Genomic DNA, 22,840 nt, shown 5'->3' with positions numbered 1-22,840 from the left:
CAGCAACATCAGAATTAAATTCTCTCTTCCTCCTGCCCTGTGGGTCTTGCTTCCTTCCAAGGGAGAACGATGGGATATATTTTTTTTATCCTCATTATTGCTCTCTGCCTTCAGTTATCCTTCCTCACTGTAGCTCAAACAAATTAGGGGTGAGGTGAAGCGGTATTTCTCTCTGGAATCCAGGGGTTTCTGGGTTTACTTCTGCACATCTCAATCATGAAGAGGTCTGCAAAATGCCAAGGAACTCTTGTTGAAGTGCTGTCAACAGCCCCATCTGGGAAACATCTTGCTATTGGGAAAGCAAATTTGGGAGGGTGTGGTATGACCCATATGCCTGGATAGTTAGGGGGTTCTGACGCAGGGTGAGGGTCTGCCTCTTTGCTCACCCAGAACTTGCTGGCTGGGAATCTGTCTTCAGCAGCCTGGCTTGTGCCTGCATCACCACTGGGCCCTCAAGTTCACAATGAAGCTCTGGTCATAATGTCTCTGTTTAGTCTGAGGCATTGCTGTTTTACACTCCATTAGTATCTTCCCTAATAGCGAGAATTCAAGGGTTCTGAGGAATGCCTCAGTTTGGTAGGAACTCTGGCCATCTTTGAGACCTGCATTGGCTTAACGCAGATATTTCAGTCTCACTAAACTGCACTTCACAACACCTGGCTAGGTAGACCTCTGTCCGTTGCCTCTAAGTCTGAACACATAGGTAGGGTACCTACTGACCTTTCTGTCTACGTGCAGGTATGATTTCAACACATAAACTCAGTAAGTACATTCCTTGTGTTATCCTCTTTCTGTGATTGATGAGCATTCTGCTACCAAAACCAAACTGCATTTTCTAATATTCCTAATATTTCCTAATACTGGATCCTGCTGACTATCCTGTTAACATAAGCCTCTGCTTAGCCCCCAAGGTCTGCAAGCTCTGTAACAGTTCAGTGCATTTTCTAACCATGAAACACTGTCCTTTTCCCTCATCCCTGACACAGGGATGCCCGTGAAATTCCTGATGGCAAACAGCTTACAGCACTGTCAACCAAACCTACTTGATCTTGGCAGCTCTGTCTCCACAGGACCTGGTTTCAGTTACTGACAAGGTTCCAGGCTAATTATGAATGTCAGAGACCTCAGCTCTCTGTCCAGGAAGGACTGTAATTCCTAAATTGTGCATCTGAGGAAGAAAGATAAAAACTCATTTCCAGCCTGCAAGTTAGAAATAGAGTTTCTCATACTTTTTCATTCTTGGTTTCATTCTTGGTTCATTCTGAGATAACACTGCCTAAATCTAATTCAGCTGTGTGGGGGGAAAATAGACCTGAAAATTTGAAATATGGCTTTTGTGTGTACTCAGGAAGAAATGAGGAGATCATCAGCCAGAGACCAGGGACTGCCAAATCTCATTTCTTGACATATCAGGGTACAGTTCAACCCAAGATTCCCCCACATACACCCTCAAGAATTGCTTTAGGAGCCACAGCACAGGGTGAACCTTTAACCAAAAGAGAACAAACTTCATAAGGCCACTACATTTCAAAAGAGATTCGAGTACACATTTGAAAGGAACGAGAGCTGAGATAAGCAGAAGGACAAAGTGAGATTGACGTTGAAGGCCTATGAAAAGGCTTTGATGATTATTCAAGGGAATAAGCCATTAAGGATATTTTTTCATTGAGTTTTTAACTTTTGGAAACTGTGACAAAGTTCTGCTGATTATAAGAGGGTTGATTTCCTCTTCATCTCTCTGTCTAATACATCATGTTCCAGACGTTGTTTTCTCACAGCAGATTCCTGTTCCAGACTGGCTTCCCCAATCTCTTTCTTATTCTAAGGTGGTTGCCTTCCATTCTTGTAAAACCATAAATCAAGCATCCTGGAAAATGTGATGTTAGAGGGTACCAATTCAATCAGAGTTGCAGGTAGGCAAATCAAATGATAGACCTGAGATCTCAATATGACCATAATAAGACTGGGTTACTTGGGGACACAACATGCTGATGCATCAGAAAAATACACATACACATCCCAGAGATCTGTTTAGATATTTGTCTTTCTCCTCAAATTTCTACTTTTCGACACAGCTGGTCAAAAACTGATCTTTCCCTCTCTTTCTACACAATCCTTGTTAAAGCCCGATCTGCCTCTCCTATTTACTTCCTTCCCTTTCAAAGCTCCTCATCTGAGCCCCAACCCATCTATGAGCCATCCGCCTGCAACAAGCTCTTGTCTTGAGAGGAGAAACAGCCTGCTGGTCACCTCGCGAAAAAAAAAAAAAAAAAATGGGCAGCCTCCTTGGAATTCCCCAACTAGAATGTGTGAAGCGGAGTTTAGATTTGGACCATCTTGAGTCAAGTGTAAAGCTCTTTTTGCTTATCTTTTGGGCAATATGGAGAAGCCCAATTGTTCTCTCTGCTTCAAGGCCACCCTAGATGGTCCTCATTGGGAGTATTTTCCCCTCATTCAACTGTGCGTTATAATAGCATATTTGTAAAGTAACCAGTTTCTCTTCTTTTTTATTTTTCACAGTTAATAATTTCAGGGAATGAGGTGAAGTAAATAGACAAGTCCCATGATACAAAATTAAATTCTAAAGTTTTACAGTTGGTGTCCTCTCTCCTAAGTAGATTACAACATTCAATTCCTAGCTTGGGCTCTCTAGGCTCCCTGGAGGCTCTCAGAGTTTGCAGAGAGGCAGTGTGTGTCAGTGGTTATGAGGGCAGGTTCTGAGACTCCCAGTCCACAGTCACGGGGAAGTTATTTGATGACCATTCTGTGCCCCATTTCTGGATAACAAATGACCATCAGTTGGAGGCACTGACATCAACATGGCTGAGCAGCTGGCTGCGATGGCAACCCGAGATCCCATCGTCCCCCACTTCTCCGTAAGATAAAGCCTCACTGCTGAGTTAACCTGAGCACATCTCTTCCCTGCAATTTTAACCATTCTAAGACACTGTTGTTCACATGAAAAAATCTGGGGCAAGCTCAGTTCTTGGTTATTTTCTTAACGTATGCAGCTACTTTAATTTTACCCAGAAGAGTTCCAAACAGTTGCTCAGAAAGTAAATGAACTATATTGAAAATAATTCTGATTCTTTATAGTGTGGTTTTTTTTTTTTTTTACTTTAAGGACACAGTATAGATTTCTCTAAAGAAGCTACACAGTGATTTTCTCTCAATTCCAACAGTTTTAAAATTTTATTCTTTAAGGAATTCCAGGCACCCTGGAGGAGAAAGCTATAACACTTTCATTTAAAGTTTCCATGTTAGTCAAAAAGAACTAATGTAACTTTCTGATTCCTGAATTTTTTTATAAATTATCCTTTTTATTATATAAAGACTTTATAAAGAAAAAATCAAAATAGGTAGAAACTAGCTCACCTACTTTCCTTTCCAAAGCATACATTTTTAGTGTCTTGCACAATATCTTTTCTGTTCCAGATTATTTTTAGCAAAAGTTTTTTCAATTTGATGTTTAATTCAAGATAGACTATGAACTATTTCCGCTCTTAGATTACATATGGATAGACTTGCAAAAGAAATTGTCATTAACAAATGGTATTTAAATGGAAATTTTTCAATTGTAAAGTGTAAGGCTGTGATTAACAGCCCTTATTGAAATGTGAAAATATGACACACTCTTTTCTCATCTTGTAGTCTGTGATTATCCCTTTGGAGGAAAAGTCTGTCCCTGACGGGTTGTCTTTGGTTTACAAATTTTCCAAAGATTATTTTAAATCATATTTGTTCTAACTTTCCGTTTAAGTGAAATTATCTCAGAAATAAAATTCAAATGGCTGTTTGGAACGGGCCTTTGCAAAGGCATCGTCTATTCACCGTGCCTTTTAAATCAATTGAACTCAGTGCCATACGTTACGGTCCCCTGGGAAGGCTTAACTTTTTTTATATTAATAGTAGAGGAGCTTAGAGATTTTAATTTACCTGGACTAGAATGAAGCTTATAAAAAGAGCCAAGGTTTGAACTACTGATTTTCCCTCAAAGGTAAAGCTGAAGAGTCAGGGGAACTGTGGGACGGGGGTCTGTTTGTATATTAGTTACCTTCTTCTTCCACGAAGGAGCTGAGGCTAACCAATGGTGCAAAAATCCCTTATCTCCTTTCAGATGTTTGCTATTGCTATGTGTTTTCTTAAATTTGGTCTACCCAAATTCATGTGGGGCCTTTATTTTTGAGCAAGCATGTGGAGGCGACCATCTTAACAGAGAGACTAAGAATGAGCGATCTTTCTTTCCCCGAGAAGCACGCAGACGGGTCTCATTGCATGGAGATGTGGACCAGAGCTCTTTCTACCGTCAGCTTAGGACTTTACCCAGGAGGGTCTAAGGCCTTGTAAGGGTGACATGCCACAGAAAACACTATGCTTCTGATTCTAATATCAAAAATCATGTTTGATTTTCTGCTGATGCAGAAGAAGATAGAAGATCATAAAAGCAGGCATTTCTAGGAGCTGGCCTGGTGGCACACTAGTTAAGTTTGGGAGCTCTGCTTGGTGGCCCGGTATTGCTGGTTCAGATCCCGACCCAGACCTATGTACTGCTTATCAAGCCATGCTGTGGTGGCATCCCACATCTAAAATAGAGGAAGATGGTCACAGATGTTAGCTCAGGGCCAGTCTTCCTCAGCAAAAAGAGGAGGACTGGTGACGGATGTTGGCTTGGGGCTGATCTTCCTCAAAAAAAAAAAAAAAAAAAAAGGCAAGCGTTTCTAACCGTGCCTGGGGATGTGGAAGGCCTGAGCAGAAATATCGAGACCCATCCTCCCTGCCTCCCAAAGTATTTGGGTTCAGCAGCATTTTCCTCACCAAAAAGATACATTATGACAACCTCTCTGACGCCTGGTACATAATAGAGGCTCTGTAAATATTTGGGGGGTTGATTAGAAAAAGTGGCAATAACAAAATGATTGAATCCCCAGGAAAAGAAGTCTTCTTTTGAGTCTCAGATAAAAACCCACTGATTTACAATGATGAGGAAATAATTTTTTTTAATTTAACAGACTTGGTCATCTGTGTCCCTAGATTACAGAAAACAACCTTTTAGAAAGACCAACCAGTCTGCTATGCTAGAAGCTGATGCTGAGAAAGAAGAGCTGATAGAAGAGGCAGAGTTAGAAAAATAGGGTCTCATTGTGTCCACAGCAAATCGGAAACGATTGAAATTTACCACTGGGTAACATATGAAAAATTCATATTTTGTGCAGAACACTGTGTTTAAGAAGGCAGGAAAATATCTAATATCTGTTTAAAAGATGTGACAAATATCTAAATGACAAATATTACAGTGAATAAATTCTAAGCCTCAATTATAAAATTTTAATTATAGAAAACTACTCATTTTCTGATAAAGCTATAGAGATGAAATTTCTAGTCTTTTTTCCTATATGAAATTAAGACTCCTGGTCCCAGAAAGAGATATTCTCCATGTTCCCGCTGAAACCTAGTAATGGCCACACTTCTCCCTCTTATCATTCTAGCAATGGATTGAACGCCAGTCAATGTTAGCTACCAGCTCCTGGGGGCTTCTGAAGCTTGCATGGTGATTCTGTAATTAAAAGCCTGTGCGAGGAAGCAACTGTCAGCTCTGCCTTCCCTCCTACTGTTGGATGTCTGTCAACTCAAGGATTTATTTTTTTAATATGAGAAAATGTCAGTTGCCGTCTGAAATATATTTTTTGATGATTCAAGCAAACATTGAATTCCCAATGGTTAAATAAGAAAAATACAGCATTGCTTTGAAAGCAGCTCCTTTCACATTATGAAGAGGATTTTACCTAACAACTCAGCATAGGTCATAAATGTTACATATTCCCATTTTGTAAATGAAGGAACACACACACATACAAACATATATATACATGTTCTAGGGTTTGTATTTTTTAACAGAAGAATGTAGAAAAATTCAAGATCTCTTATCACTACATCTGTTGCTAAGAACACAAAAATATTCTTAGTAGGAAAATTTCATGAAGTTTAATTACAAAGACGATATTTATTCATCATGAGCTTTAACACTTGATCAAACAACACTTTTCCTATCCTGGTTTCAAGCCAAAGTAAACTAATATTTTTTAATTCAGAAAAAAATAGTTGACATGTTATGAACACATGCACATGGTGGTATTTCTTTACCAAATGCATTCATGTAAGTTTGAATATGCCTTATCTACATTTATTTATAAATGTCCAACCTATGATCTTCATGGAGACAGAATAATGGTAATAGCTTATTTCACTCTTGTCATCACATCAACTAAAACTTCATCCGTTTAGATTCCCAACAATTACTTCTGGAACTCCAATGAATCATATGCATTCTCAAACAATTTTAATTCTGTAAGACATCGCTGCTGCCGCACGACATTTATTGCCCTTGAAGTCTTCTCTAGAAAGAACCAGTGGGGCCACCAGACGTTGACATTCTCCCAGTGCTGTGGCTCTGCTCTTTCATGTGTTCTTCCTGAAAGTTGGTTATTCTTTTTCTGCATATCCCTTCTCCCACAGAAGTTTTGGCTGGAGACATACAGCATACTGTCCCTCCACTTCCTCCTTTTCTCCTCTTTCCTACTTGAGCCTTCTGGCACTGGAACCTTCTTCCTCTATTGTCATAAACAAAAGACCTCATGCAAAACAATTCATGCAGATCAATCCCTTTAGGGTCTGCCCAAAAGTGCTTGTTTGAACGTTAAGTCACAAGGAAGGGTAGTCTGTACATATTCATTGCTTCAACAAGCATTTATTGAGACTTCCAAATTTCCAGTGTATCACTAAAGAAAGCCGTATAGGATGAAGAGTCATGACAGGAGGTTAAGAAAGATAAACACACTGAAGTAGAAGGAACATTAAGCTCATTCCTTTTCCTAAACTAGAGGAGTAGCAGTAGGGTGTACATGAGTGATTATATATATATACCTGCTTTTGTGAATTGCCCCTAGATGACTTTCATTATAAACCTTAACAGCAACAATTCCACCTTTATTTCATAGTTTTGTGAATGTATCTAGAAGTCTATTTGAGGAGTAGAATGAATAAATCCAGTTAATAGCTAATAACTCTCTAAGATCACTCAATTGCTAACAAAAGTGGCACATGCTAAGTTTTTATTTGCAGGCATTGAAATAAATTACTACATTTTGATCCCACACAGCTAGAGGTAGGTATTACTAAAGATGCTAAGCCCCATTACTAATCTCTTTCTTGCACAATCAATAAATACATTTTTGACCTGACATCTATAAGAAACCATGTTAGGTATTTTGATGCATTAAAAAAATAAAAATAGGGGCCAGCCCAGTGGCATAGTAATTAAGTCCAGCGTGCTCCACTTAGGCAGCCCAGGTTTACAGGTTTGCATCCCAGGCCCAAACCTACACCACTGTCAAGCCATGCTATGGCAGCGACCCACATACAAAATAGAAGAAGATTGGCACAGATGTTAGCTCAGGGCTAATCTTCCTCAAGCAAAAAAAGAGGCAGATTGACAACAGATGTTAGCTCAGAGTGAATCTTCCTCAGCAAAAAAAAAAAAAAAAATCAATCAATCAATAAAGATAGAGTCACTGACCTAAAGATACTTGCCATGTACTTTGGGAAGGAAACCATATATATACAAATAAATATAAAGCCATATAGTATATTTCAAGTGGGTATAATTGATAAAGCTATGGAAATTTAGAGTTTTTAAAAATTATGTACATTAAAAAATATGTACAAGAGCATAGACCCTTAATTCATAACTGTTGGGAAATAAATTTTGTGGCCTTAATCATTTGCCATAAAATCTCTTTGTAGCTTAGCAAAACTGACTAGTTGAGACCTTATCATGGACATATGAAATTCATTCTTTTTTAAATAGGAACGTGGTTTCTTTGAAATATATTCCTCTTTGTTTGACAGGTAATGAATGCATTTGGTATGATATTCAACAGATAAAATATATGAACAGTGAAAGGTAAATCTCAACCCTTTTCTTTTCCCTAGTTACCCGGCCCCCCTCCACTGAGCCAATACTTTTACCAGTTTCTTCTGTATCTTTCTAGAGAAATATTATGCCTTTACAAACTATACATATACATTCTGCCTTTTGATATAAATGGTAGCATATCATAATATATAAATAATTTTATATAAAATAATTTATATATATAAATATATATATCTTTTTATATATATATAAAACCATGGATTGGGGAGGATAAGGAAAGAAACAGAAAAGGCACACAGCTAGAGATAAGGATGGAAGGCAAGGCAAAGATTAGACCCTGAAGAAGCTTTGTATGACATGTTAAGATATTTTGACTTTCTATCTTCTGAGCCAAAGTTTCCCAAAGAACGTGCCAAGTCCAACTGATATACTGAGCATGTTACAGGCACACATTCCATGAACAATTCAGCTCTGGGGTGGCTGAGGGTTCAACAAAAGAGCCCAGGCTGTTCACTCTGGACAAGTCATCTCATCCATTTACCCTAACATAGATATCATTTTCTATGTGTGTCATGATAAGGGAAAAAGTAGAGACAGGTAGTTTGGAGCTATTTAGGACTTCTAAATTAGTGAATTACTGGCAGTTTAGAAGGATCACTAGGAACTGGACAAAAGATAAAGAAGGTTTAAAGACTAAGTACAAAGAAGAGAATTGATAACAAGAAGGTAAAATTAATATCTCCAAAAGACTAAGAGGATAGCACCCACATTTTGGCTTCATTGACCAAGAGACAAATGATGCCTCTCATTGAGTTTAAGAGTAAAAGATAAGAAAGAGCTTTTGTGAGGAGGATAAGTTGAACATTAGAGTCCTTGCATGTCAAATGCCAACAGGACATATAATATGCATATGAGATGCCAGTAGAAATATCGAATATTACCATTGGATATATGTGTATTTAAAATCAAGTAGTAGAAATTATAGATACAATTATCCTGTTCCCATTAGAAACCGCCTTGACCACGAATAAAAAATATGGGAAAAAGTGAGTTAAACAAAATAGAAATTTTTTTCCATGTAGCATGACCAATTTGGAGTTGAATATTCCAGGACTTGATGTATCGGCTCCTCAAAAAAAAGTATGATCAATGATCCAGACGTCTCAGGCTTTTTCCACTCTACTTTGTTTTCTGGTGGTTTCTAGAGTTAGGGTCACCACAAGGTCATAAGATGGCTGCTGCAGTTCTAGCCAAAACATCCACATTAAGGAAGAAGGAGCAAGAGGAGAGGGCAGAGGGCACATGCCGGTTGGGTTTAGTCATCCTTTTCCGATTGCCCAAAGTTCAATCCTATCCAATAACTTCCATCCATACTTGGGTGAATTAAACTGTGACACATGACTGGTTTTATTTGCAAGGGAGCCTGGGAAGATGACTTTTTAGCTGGTACACTGCTGTCCCCACTACATCAAAGTTCTGCCAGAAAGGAAAGAGGGAAGATTAAGCACTAGCTGCATTGCTAGTAGTCCCTGGCGCTCAACCTACATAGATTAAAAAGGGGGGGAATCATTTGAAGGCTTATTTTGAGAACATGTTACTCTACAATTATTTAATTTTTTTGCACCTTTCAAAGCACTTTCTCATACATTATCTCATGTGATCCTCACAACACCACAGTAAAATAGGTGCGAAGTAATACTTTCTCAGTTATTTTAAAGCAGCAACAGAAAAACCAGGGATCATAAGCATTGAAAACAGAAGTAAAAGCCAAATTTCACAAGATTAGAACTTTTGCCATGGTTTTTACCTGAATTGACAGGATGTTTTTAATATTATTTATGCCCCGTTTCTTCATCCTTCAGAAGGTACAAGAAATTACAGCAGTTAATTTCCAAGTTGATATCAACATGAAAAAAAGAGTCTACAATTTGTTTAAACAGTTCAAGAGCCAATATTAGAAAGACATCACAAAGTGCCTCCAAATGGATGCTAATCAAATATGTGTTGGGGCAGGGGGATGTCAGGAGAATGGGTGATCAGACAGTTTGCACCCTCTTATTCCTTTATTCCCATCCGCCTCTTACTGTGATGGGGAGGGGCTTTTGGTAAAGTACAGACATTGTTTGTTTATAACATGGTACCATGAGATGCAATTGAATGTGTATTATGGATGGTCCATTCTGAAGAGACAAGGAAAAGAAGTCTCTTGCTTTGAGGGATGGTGAGAATCTATCACTATCTGGCTATGGGAACTGTCGGGCTCTCTTACCTCAGTGACCCTGAAACTTGCCTAGAAAATGAAGGTAGACCCTATGGGCGTGACAGAAGACTAGAGAAGACAGTGGAGAACCCAGAGGAAGAGGAGGGCAGGAGACTGAAGAAAGAAGTTTCCCCATAAGAGAAAGCCTCTGTATGTACAGAAAGGCAACTTGGTGTAAAAAGTAAAGTTTCACCCACCTATGGGCCTTCATTTGCATCTGAATCAGCTACTCATGAATTTGTTGTCTTTTTCATAACGGACTGTGCCAAAATTCATTTCTAGATGTTGGGAGCTGATAAGTCCATTAATCAAAATAAAATAATAAATCGTTGAAAGTAGTTTCCAAATATTATTCGAGTCACAAAATTTTCACTGGTAGTTATCCTTATTTATTAATGCCTTTTTATGATATAGTTCAGCATACCATAAAAAAGGAGAAGCAGTGATGTTACCAATATTCATCTTGAGTTTTTACGAGTACAAATTTCGCTTGAAGGAAGGAAAAGAAAATTGCAATGTGTTACCTTCTTTACCGACCTGGGGCCTGGGTTCTTTTTGGTTTGCCACATGTCAGCAGTATTAATCTCCATGTCTATGGTTAAGGCCAAATTGTTGAGCTACTTCTGAGATTAGAGGTCCTTTCCAGCTGACAATTAATTTAAGCATCTTGGTATGGTTGGGAGAGATCATTAAACAAATCAAGACTTGAACACGTGACGACACAAGGACTGTCACAAGGTGAGAAAGAAAACTGGAATATTCTCTACTGTTTTGGTCAGGTTAGAGCTCAAATATCTTCTCCATAATTTTTCAGAAGCTTGCCAGCATCAATGGAAGAAGTTCAGAGAAAGTAAAGAGAAATAGAACAAAGAAGTTTTGCTCAGGGGCTTTCAAAGTCTAGAAAAAAAATAGGACTCCATATAGATGCAGTCTTTTCCCAGCGGTCTTTTCTTTTCTTCTGTCCATTTGTGGTGTTTGTTTGCTGGCAAACACGCCTTGTAAGTCAATTTTCTTGGTCAGTACTCTGGCATTCTCACTACCAAATGTCCGTACAATGACAAAATTGGCTAAATATTGCATTTCCTTCCAAAAACCTGTTTGATATTCCTTGTCTAAGTAGTTGCCCATTAAATAAAGGTCATTTATCATAATTATGATTATTATATAAACAGGCCAACTTTTGACATTACTGCTTTAAAAACATCATACCCACCAATCACTCTACTCCTTTCAACATTTCTCCTTTTGTTACTCATAGGTTTCCTTTCAATTACCATCCAATCTACCTTTTAAATTAATGCTTTGAAAAATGTAAATGCTATGACAATGTTATGAAACTAATCCCACCCAAAAACTTCAAGAATTTTATTCTCCATTAACCTCCATTGTAAGAGTTGTTTTCATTTCTTGTGAAAAGCAAATTTATCAATTAAGAATCACAGTAGTTTAGAACATGAAGCCATTCCTTATATTTGTATGTATTCTCTCAACTCAGAACCAACATGCCACCAACTTTTCTGAGCTGATCACATCTCAGTGGTCAGTTGGATGCCTCACATTCTATGGCTTTCTATAGTTCTTTTATAATGACAGTTGCATTTGTGTGTGTATGTGTGTGTGTGTGTGTGTGTGTGTGAGGAAGATTGGCCCTGAGCTAACATCTGTTGCCAATCTTCCTCTATTTTATATGTGAGATGCTACCACAGCATGGCTTGATGAGTGGTGTGTAGGTCTGCACCCAGGATCTGAACCTGCAAACTCCAGGTTGCCAAAGCAGAGCGGTTGAACTTAACCACTACACCACCAGGCCAGCCCCAGGATTGCATTGTTCAAGTGGTAAATATTCTTGGCAGCTCAGGTAAATTTTTTTTTTTTCTGCTTTTGGCAGGACTTGTATCATCTTTTTTGGGTTTATCTGTTCCTTCTGCCTTCTATTTTCTTCTCCTACTTCCTAGAGCCAGCAAATATAGAATGTGTCTTTTACTTTCATTTTTAAATTTTCAATCCTTCACAAAAAGTAAAGAGAAAAATGTCCGAAGTTAATGAGAGGCTATTTTTCCTTCACCCACTAGGGAAATTGAAAATATGACCTTTCCAAGAGACATGTAAAGAGACAACTTAAACTCTGAAAAAATCGATGTCAAATTAAGTGATTCCCCCATCCCACAACTGCTCTTCAAGTGGTTGAACTCAGTCAGGATTATTAGGGAGCCAGCTTATCTTGTGCAATTTACAAATACTCTCTTCTTTTTCCCTGTGATATACACCCTAGTTTCAGCCCCTTGCCTCTCTCTGTCATTTTTTGGCTCTCACCCATTTGTTGATCAAATTACACATCAGACACCAGTAGCCTTGAATACAGATTTCAAACACAGTAAGTTGAAATGAAGAAGCTCATAGTAATGTCTCCTTTTCCTGAAAAGACCTTCTTCATTTCTATGCTGAGTAGAAAATCTGTGTCCTATTCTGGATTTAGACATAACTAATAATTTAACCTGCAGTTGGTCTCATTTTTAAATTGTAAAATAGGGATGGATAATCCTTTTAGAGTGGTTATGAGAATGGAGAAATTTCCTATTATATGATCAATGAAAGAAGTTATAATAAAAATAATAATAACACGAAGCAAATGATTGTCTAGCACTTTGAGCAACACAACGGGGTTTCACATGTGGGTTTCATACATGTGCATTTTCTAATCTGACCTGACAACAAACTCAAGAAGTAGACAGCTAGTCAGCGTCACAGATGAGGACACTTAGAGACTTTAAATGACTTCATCAAGGTCACACATTTAGGAGGAATCAAAACCTCAACTAAAGCAAGGTCTTCTGATCCCACTCCCCAAACTGTCTTCCTAAGCATTTAAAATAAAAATAAAACAAATTTTAGCTAAGTCTATCTTCATTCATAATATACTATTGTTCTAATCATTGAAAAATAGACTTTAAAAATAGAAAAATCTTATAGCCCAATCTCTCACTCCACCTGTAAACCTTTTCCACAGCATATCAGATCCTCTGGATTTCTCTTAAACACCAACCTTGGTGAGCGTTCCGCCTTGTATATGGCAGCCTGTCCCATTGTCACTGTGAGTTGTCCTGTCTTCGGTAGAACCAATATTGTCTTCCCTCCAGCATCAAAGCACCTATTCCATTTGCCCTCTCTGTGTAGGGCATTCTGCCTGGCATTTGGGTACATTCTCCAGATCTTTTTACCCGGATAACAGCTCTATGATGGCTCCGCATATATTTTAAAATAGGTTTCCCTTCTGTTTTCTCTCAGATAAATTTCCTCAAATCCTCATATGAGACATTTACCTCCTTCCTCTCTGGCCTTAGCATCTCTTTTTCAGACATTTTCTAATTGTCAAAAGAGCATCTGAGTGAAATCCTACCTCTTTTCTCTCTAAAAGATTAGAGGAGTCACTTAGAATCTGAAGCCTCAACCACCCTCTCCTGCCCTCCACCGGGGAGAGAGAAAACTGAAGCCCAGAGGGCTAAGCAACTTGTCTAAGGACAGAGAAGTCATGGCACAGCACTCCTGGATGGCCTCCAGCAAATAGTGTTCTATTATTGTCATGATGTTAATCATTCTACCTTCTTAGACCTTCGAATACAAACTGCTGAAAATTCACTAGAACGTTAAAACAATCACTGAAAGAATGTTCTCAGTTGATTCCTCAGTAAATTGGTCATTTGATGTACCTATTTCTTGGGGCTAAACCCTGAAAAGTGTCAGGGTTACCACAGAAGCATCCTTGCACTCCATGGAAAACCACCCCCAAAATCATTACAGCTCCAACACTCTATGTGTCTAGGTCAAATGGTATCACGCATTCTACTTCCAGGGAAAATTACTTGCAAGATTTGTTGAATCTCTGCTGCTGACCTATTGAATGACTTACAGAAATGTCTTGAATGTCTCCCAGTTACTAAAATTAGGCTATGTGGGGTACTGTAGAGAAGAGTATTATATGTTCATAGCCTATTTCTAAGATCTTGGTACAAAGAAGTATTAAATACACAAGTATTTTTCAACTGGTATAATTGAGGAATAGGTTGTTTTGATTATTCCTCAAGCTTTCTTTCTAAGTGAGCATTCATCTCCTTATGTAATAAAATTCTGGGGCAACCCAAAGCTTTGCCACAGAAATTTTCTTTTATGCGTGTGTAATTACATGGTTTTATTTTTAAACAATGTGTTTTTAGAACTATGGTAATTCTATGAACTAAAATCTGACAGCAAGATAACCAATAACAATATTAATACATTTTAAAAGGAGCTTAAGTAAGTAGGCACACAGGAAAAATAAATTCTCTAAACTTTACATAAGTGGAAAGCTTAAGGAATTATATTGACAGTAATATCAAAATAAACCAATCAGAAAAATAAGAATTTTGAGGTGCTTCTGAGAAATAACAGGGGCTTGAAAAGTATTTGTGACGGTCACAATTAAGATGCTGCAGTCCATCCATTCACCTCTGCTTTACCATCGCACACGCTATGATTAGTGTGCTTACATAATTAATGCTTGCTTCTAAAAAATCTTTATCCTAAGTGCATTAAGATCACTGAGATTTCTAAAAACATATTTACTCTTCCTTTTTATTATAACATTAATATATATTCAACATACAAAACTTGGAAATGTAGGGAAGCACACCCACAAAAATTAAAACTACTCAAACTTTATTACTCAAATGCGAACAGTAACAATGTTGCTATATATCCATTCAGCCTTTATATATGCCCATATTTAAATATTATAGTCTGTAAATTTGAAATACTTGGGTTGTATGGTATATAATAGAGTGTAACTTTTTTTTCACTTATGAAAATACCATACAGACTTTTCCATATTTTGGTATATCCTTCAAAAATGATTTTACTAAAGATACTGTTGGTACATTATTATGGATATATCAAAATGCATTTAATTCCCCAATGATGCTTTTTGAGTTCTTTCCATTTATTGTAATTAAATTTCTTTCTGATAAACAATATTGTGTGTGTGTATGTATATATATGTATACATGCACACATGCAAATATATTTTGGAAGGCCAAAAAAAGTTCTTTGGTACACGTTACTAAAATGCCTTATAGAATTTATACTCCCACCAGATGAATATGGAATCCCTATAGTTTTCTTAACTATCATTGTCCTAACTTGCACCTGTTATTACTATTAAGACTCCTATGGTAGGCAGATAAGGGTCCCCCAAAGATGTTCTTGTCCTAATCTCCAAAACCTGTGAATATGCTACCTTACATGGCCAAAGGAACTTTGCAGGTGTGATTAAATTAAGCATTTAGAGGTGAGGAGATGAGCTTGGATTATCCTAGTGGGCCCAATGTAATCACGAGGGTCCTTATAAGAGGGAGGCGGGAAGAGCCAGAGAAGGCAATGTGACGACAGAGACAGAGAAGACGTGGTGACTGAAGCAGAGGAGAGAGAGAGATTTGAAGGTGCACATTGTTGGCCTTGAATATGGAAGTAGGGGCCACAAGCCAAAAACTGCAAACAGCCTCCAGAAGCTGAAAAGGCAAGGAGACAGATTCTGCCCTAGAGACTTCAGAGGGAACACAGCCCTGCAGAGCCATTTCAGCCTTCTGACCTCCAGAACTGCAGGATGATAAATCTGTGCTGTTTTAAACCACTAAATTAGTGGTAATTTGCTAAAACAGCCATAGAAACTAATCCAGCTACTTTTATTGATTGTGGTTATTGTTAAATTATCACACATCATTTATATTTTCTGACTTTTTAATTGCCCAAAGCAAGAAATATATAACCTAAATCTTTTACACTATAAGTACATTTACTTTTTTACTTCTACATTCACAAACATGTAAAATGCTTGACAATAGTCAAAGACCATCTGTGGTTACTACCTAAGTTAATAAAATCATAGGTTTTACATCAATACAATAAATAGATTTGATTTACATACTTGTAGACACATGGACTCAAAGACCTTTGGCTCTCCAAGGGAATTTAGAAACTATATAGTCCCACATAAATAAAACCCTTTTTTTTTAAAGATTTCATTTTTCCTTTTTCTCCTCAAAGCCCCCCGGTACATAGTTGTATATTTTTAGTTGTGGGTCCTTCTAGTTGTGGCATGTGGGACGCCGCCTCAGCATGGCTTGATGAGCAGTGCCATGTCCGCGCCCAGGATCTGAACTGGCGAAACCCTGGGCTGCCAAAGCGGAGTGCGCGAACTTAACCACTTGGTCGTGGAGCTGACCTGTAAAACCTTTTTTTCATAAAGAATACTTCAAATTTTTGAAGAAGTGATGCACGTTTATGTGAAAATTTCATGTTGCTTATCTTTATTTCAGATTCATAGTGAAGTTAAATAGGGCTTAGCTAGCAGAATCACAATCACCTGCTATAATAGACATTAAAACAGAAAAATATCATCAAAGCACCTCCCAACACTAAGACAGGTAGGAAAACTGGCCAGAACCTAGGAAAAAGTCCCCCCAAATAACTGATTGGGGGAGGCGACAGCTATACTTTCCAGGCTTTCCTCATGGAACAGAAAGGATGTGGGACTGTGCCTCCTGCAGTGTCCAGCCTCTATTTCACAGACATTGAGCGTAGCACCCAGGCCCCTGGACCAGCCCCTCTGCAGAGAAGATGCTGCTTTGGAATCAATCAATGCCCTGAAATGCCCTGCATCAACCTCTTTTAGGGCCTTGTCAAAATGGGAGTGACATTCTACTTTGAATAGGCCCAATCTCATTGTCTTTTTAAATAAACAATGAGATGGAAGCTTCTGGACACCAAGGAACAGAATTCTGTTAAAAGGATTATCAACCTATACCTTTCAAAACCTGCTAAGCAAATTCGAAACAACATTCCACCCTCTACTGGTGAGTCTTCCTTTATCAAATTTTTGAGCAGACACCAAATAACTATGTTAGTTCAGGATCTCTGAGAAGAAGACATCAAGATGGGAATAAATGTGCAAGAATTGTAATATGGGAAATGCGTAAGTGAAAGAAATAAAGAGGGAGCTGGAGAAGTCTGGGAGAGACTGAGATGAAAGTCTGACTTCGAGTGCCGGAGAGAGCCCAGGATTCTCCATCCGGCCAGAGAAGTAGGACTACCTGCTTCTAAATCCCAACTCCAATCCACTATTTAAAAGTTGTGTACCTGTGGATGAGTGAAACATCTGTAACACTGTTTCTTTGGCAGCTGTGCAGTGATACTAACAATGCCCCTCTGCTATAACTCTGCTAGTGAGTGAAATAATGCATATTAATTTTAGTTCAGTGCTTGGCATATGCTAAACTCTCAATACACCCAGCTATTGCAAATATAACTTGATTAGCTCACTTCCCTTCTAAAAGAGAAGATAGAAAGAAAATGGGTTAAAAACAATATTTCTTTTTTGAGAAACAGGATAGGATAGTGAAGGGTGCTATAAAGATATTTAAAAAGCAGGGGTTTTGCAATCCTAGAGACCAGAATTTGAACATATTTCAGTCCAACAAATCTTACTGACACATTGCAAATTAATTAAAATATCTGAGACTTTCCTCATCTGTAAAATAAGGGCAATAATATTATCTATAGCACACAATTGTTTCAAGGATTAAATGAGATAATAAATAATGCCTAGATAAAAAATAAATGCCTAGCACCTAGTAAGAACTCAATGAATGTTAGTTATCGCTAATTATTTATTGTTCTCTATTACATCCTATGGTACATTCATGGCAGATGAATTAAGCAGGGTCATCAATTCCTAAGGCTAATAACTGCAGATTATTATCCTCAAGGTTTTCATCATCCTTTTGAGAAAAGCTCTTCAGTCTCTTTTCAGGTTGTTATTCATCACTCGTGTACTCAGTAGTCACATTTGTCATCCTCATCAGAGTCAGGGTGCCCATTGTAGTGGCTTTGTTCTTTTCTTCTTAGATTTGCTTCTATATGCTTAGGTGCCTGGTAGCCAGAGATTTAAATTTAACCCAATTGTGCATAAAATAAGGATGAATATACTGTTGTTGAAGGTCTGAGAGATTTTCCTTATGCAGAGTGTTGAGCTTAAGTACCAACACTTCTAGGAAATGAATTTTGCGCTCCAAGGATCATCTTCACATGTCTCCTGGCCGCTGTGTTTCCCCATCAGAACTGAGTCTCAGGTGGATTGCCATTGCTAACTCCAGTCCTATGCAATAGAAGATGCCAATAAACAGTTGTTAATTGAATGAGATGGAAATAAGTTGAAATTTAGTAACATTGTGGCCTTTCTTCTTTCAGTGTGTTGGAGTTATAGACTAAATGGTCTAAAAATGTTTACATTATTTTATTTCTATCGGTCACTTCACATATCCTGTCTTGTGTTTCTAGTAACTTTGATTTTCTACCTTTTATACCAAAAGAAGAATGAAAAATTTGCTAGTCAAGTCGCTTCCTCTGTGAGGACCCATTCCTGGGTCTGATTAGACAAGTATTGGCACATGAGCCTACCTTTAGTCATGGCAAACATTCAATACCTCTCTGCTTCTTTGGCTTTAAAAAGGTTTGTGAGGTGTATATCTGGCTATTCTCAGCACTTCATTTTCCTTCTCTTCCAAGTGGCGTTTATAACTAAACAAAAACTGATCAGAGATTTAGAATTATCCTTGGCCCATTGTGTTTCCATGGTTACAAGTCTGTGTTGTTCATCTTCTGAATTCAGCCTCAATGACTTATGCTGCCTTTATGACCCGTGTTTATTAAATCTTGATTACTATGTTCCATCCATGCCGGCCTCTTACTTATGTACTATTACAATCACTTCTAAAGGAGGCCGCCTCCGTACATTGTGAGTGAGGCGTCTGAACACAAACATCACTTTTTCAGTATTTCTCACCTCTCATGACAAAGTCCACACTAAAATAACTGGCCCCTTTTCAAGTTACTCTTTGAAGAAAGCAACATTTTTTTAACCTCTTTTAACAATGTTATTTCTTCACAGTTCTCTCCAGTGTATGATCAGTCATCCACTTTTCTACCTTCCCACTTAGCAAAACTATTATTTGTTCCTTTGTCTGTTTTACTACCAGGGTAATAGATGGATTAATGTAATATAGAAAATAATGAAATCGTGCTGCCAAATTAATTCAATATTACAACGCTAGTTAACAGAAAATTTTTTGAAAATAAAAATGTAATTCAACTCATTTGAAGTGCCTGCTGCCCTTTGTGAGTAAATTTTGAAAAATCTTAGACAATAATATAAGTAAAACAGAGAAAATTGAAGTAAATTATCAAAGGAAGGCAACTGAAAATAATCTATGTCAGATTAGGTGCAGCTACATACAACAATAGTAATAACAACATTTTAAGTAAAATAGAAGTTTATTTCTCTCTTTAAAAGGTTCTAAAAGTAGGCAGTCCCTGGAAGGGATGGCAGCTCCATGCTCATCAGGGACCCAGGCTTCTTGTACCTTGTTGCCTCAGAATATTTAGCAGGCTGATTCATGATCCACTATGGTTGCTAGAGCTCCAGCTCTTATATCCACCTTCTGGGCAACAAGATAGAGAAAGGGGAAGACTCCTTGAAACTCCACACTTCATGTGTGCTTACATCTCTTTGGCCAGAACTTGGTTATATGGTCACATGTAGTTGCAAAGGAGTCTGGGCAATGTAGTCTCTTAAATGGACTACAAAGTGACTAGCTAAAAATCAAGATACTACAGAAGAAGGGAGAAATGGATATTGAGAATAGCTAGTAGTCTCTATCACAAATTTCAAAAATTTAAGATTAAGTACAGAAGGAATGCGGTGAACAACAGGCAGTACAGACAAAATCATGTTAACGTTAGTCCTCTAACACCAAAAAAAACACCACAGCTATTTGAAATATTCCTTTGTTTTAAGGAATGTTTGACAAATTAAATTTTAGCCTCTTAAGCTCTCACTCTTTGCAGAGGACATGATTTTATATATAGAAAACCCTAAAGAATCCACTCAAAGACTTTTAGAAACAATAAACGAGTACAGTCAAGTCATGGGATACAAAATGAACATACAAAAATCGGCTGCGTTTCTACACACTAACAACGAAGTAGCAGACAGAGAAATTAAGAATACAATCCCATTTGCAATTGCAACAAAAGGAATAAAATACCTAGGATAAACTTAACCAAAGAGGTGAAAGATCTGTACACTGAAAACTATAAAACATTGTTGAAAAAAATCGAAGACGACGCAAAGAAATGGAAAGATATCCCGTGTTCTTGGATTAATAGAATTAACATCATTAAAATGTACATACTTCCTAAAGCAGTCTATAGATTCAACACAATCCCTATCAAAGTTCCAACAACATTTTTCACAGAAATAGAACAAAGAATCCTAAAATTTATATGAAACAACAAAACACCCCAAATAGCCAAAGGATTTCTGAGGAAAAAAAGAATAAAGCTGGAGGTATCACATTCCCTGATTTCAAAATATACTACAAAACCATAGTAACCAAAACAGCATGGTACTGGCATAGAAACAGACACACAGATCAATGGAACAGAATTGAGAGCCCAGAAATAAACCCACACACTTATGGACAGCTAATATTCGACAAGGGAACCAAGAGCATATGATAGAGAAAGGAGAGTCTCTTCAGTAAATGGCGTTGGGAAAACTGGACAGCCACATGCAAAAGAATGAAAGTAGACCATTACCTTACACCATGTACAAAATCTTCTCAAAATGAATTAAAGACTTGCATGTAAGACCCGAAACCACGAAACTTCTAGAAGAAAACATAGGCAGTATGCTCTTTGACATCTGTCTTAGCAGCATATTTTCAAGCACCATGTCTGACCAGGCAAGGGAAACAAAAGAAAAAATGAACAAATGGGACTACATCAAACTAAAAAGCTTCTGCACAGCAAAGGAAACCATCAACAAAACGAAAAGACAATCTAACAATTGGGAGAAGATATTTACAAATCATATACCAGATAAGGGTTTAATATCCAAAATATACAAAGAACTCATACATCTCAACAACAAGAAAACCAACAACCCAATTACAAAATGGGCAAAAGATCTGAACGGAGATTTCTCCAAAGAAGATATACAGATGGCCAACAGGCATGTGAAAAGATGCTCAACATCATTAGCTATCAGGGAAATGCAAATCAAAACTACAATGAGGTATCACCTCACTCTGGTCAGAATGACTATAATTAACAAGACAGGAAACAACAAATGTTGGAGAGGATGTGGAGAGAAGGGAACCGTTGTTCACTGCTGGTGGGAGTGCAAACTGGTGCAGCTACTATGGAAAGTAGTATGGAGTATCCTCAGAAAATTCAGAATAGACCTACCATATGATCCAGCCATCCCACTGCTGGGTATTTATCCAAAGAACTTGAAAACGCAAAGGCATAAAGATACATGCACCCCTATGTTCATTGCGGCATTATACACAATAGCTAAGACTTGGAAGCAACCTAGGTGCCCATCAAGGAACGAATGGATAAAGAAGATGTGGTACATATGCTCAATGGAATACTACTCAGCCATAAGAAATGATGAAATCCGGCCATTTGTGACAACATGGATGGTCCTTGAGGGTATTATGCTGAGTGAAATAAGTCAGAGGGAGAAAGTCAAATACCATACGATCTCACTCATAAGTAGAAGATAAAAACAATGACAAACAAACACATAGCAATGGAGATTGGACTGGTGGTTACCATAGGGGAAGGCAGGGGAGGGCGAAAGGGGCGATTAGGCTCACATGTGAGGGGATGGACTATAATTAGTTTTTAGGTGGTGAACATGATGTAATCTACACAGAATTCGACATATATTACGATGTAATCTGAAAGCTATATATTGTGATAATCCAATGTTACTGCAATTAAAAAAATTAAAAATAAAAATTAAAAAAAATTTAACCTCTTCCCCTTTCTCATCTCTCAAGGTATCCCCCTATATCTTCTGTAGGCAATTTGATAATAAAGACAATTAAATGAATATTTACTAAGTTCTAGGCAATGAGCTAAATTCCTTACATGGATTTTTTTAAACCCTCAAACCAACCTTTTGAGGTGGTTATAGTTGCATTCCTATTTTATAGAAAACAAATTTAAGGAGGTTAGTAATTTGACCCTAGTCACAGAACTAAGTGGTGAAGCCAGAACTCTAACCCAGCCAATCTGACCAGGGAATTCTGTTCTCACTATAGACTAGCACTCTTCACTTACTGTAATCATCATTCATCTCTTGTGCTCCTTCCATATACAACTCTTATCTCCCTTAGCTTCTGTTTTTTACATCCAATTACATTTTTCTACTCATTTTCTAACCAGCTCTCAGTAAATAATCTAACCTTTCTCCTTAGAAGCAATCTAAGGTTAGTTAGTGTGTTCATTGTCTTATCCTCGCTCCACACTGCCTAATGTAGTCCCTTGCATAAAGTAGGTTCTCACTAAGTCATTAGGAGCAAAATAAAAGAAGGTTAGAAGAAGGTAATGGATGATATACTGGTGAGTGCTTTCAACCGAATGGTGGAAGAAGAAATCGATTATAAAGCGTGAGCAGAAGGAGAACACAGAAATGTCGGGTGAGTCTACAGCCTTAAGTTTTGCATTATAAGATTAGAGGTTGAATAAAGGCTACAAGGATTCAC

Source organism: Equus quagga, chromosome 8, assembly GCF_021613505.1.
Source record: "Equus quagga isolate Etosha38 chromosome 8, UCLA_HA_Equagga_1.0, whole genome shotgun sequence".
Lineage (NCBI taxonomy): Eukaryota > Metazoa > Chordata > Mammalia > Perissodactyla > Equidae > Equus > Equus quagga.
Note: the sequence above shows the minus strand (reverse complement) of the source record.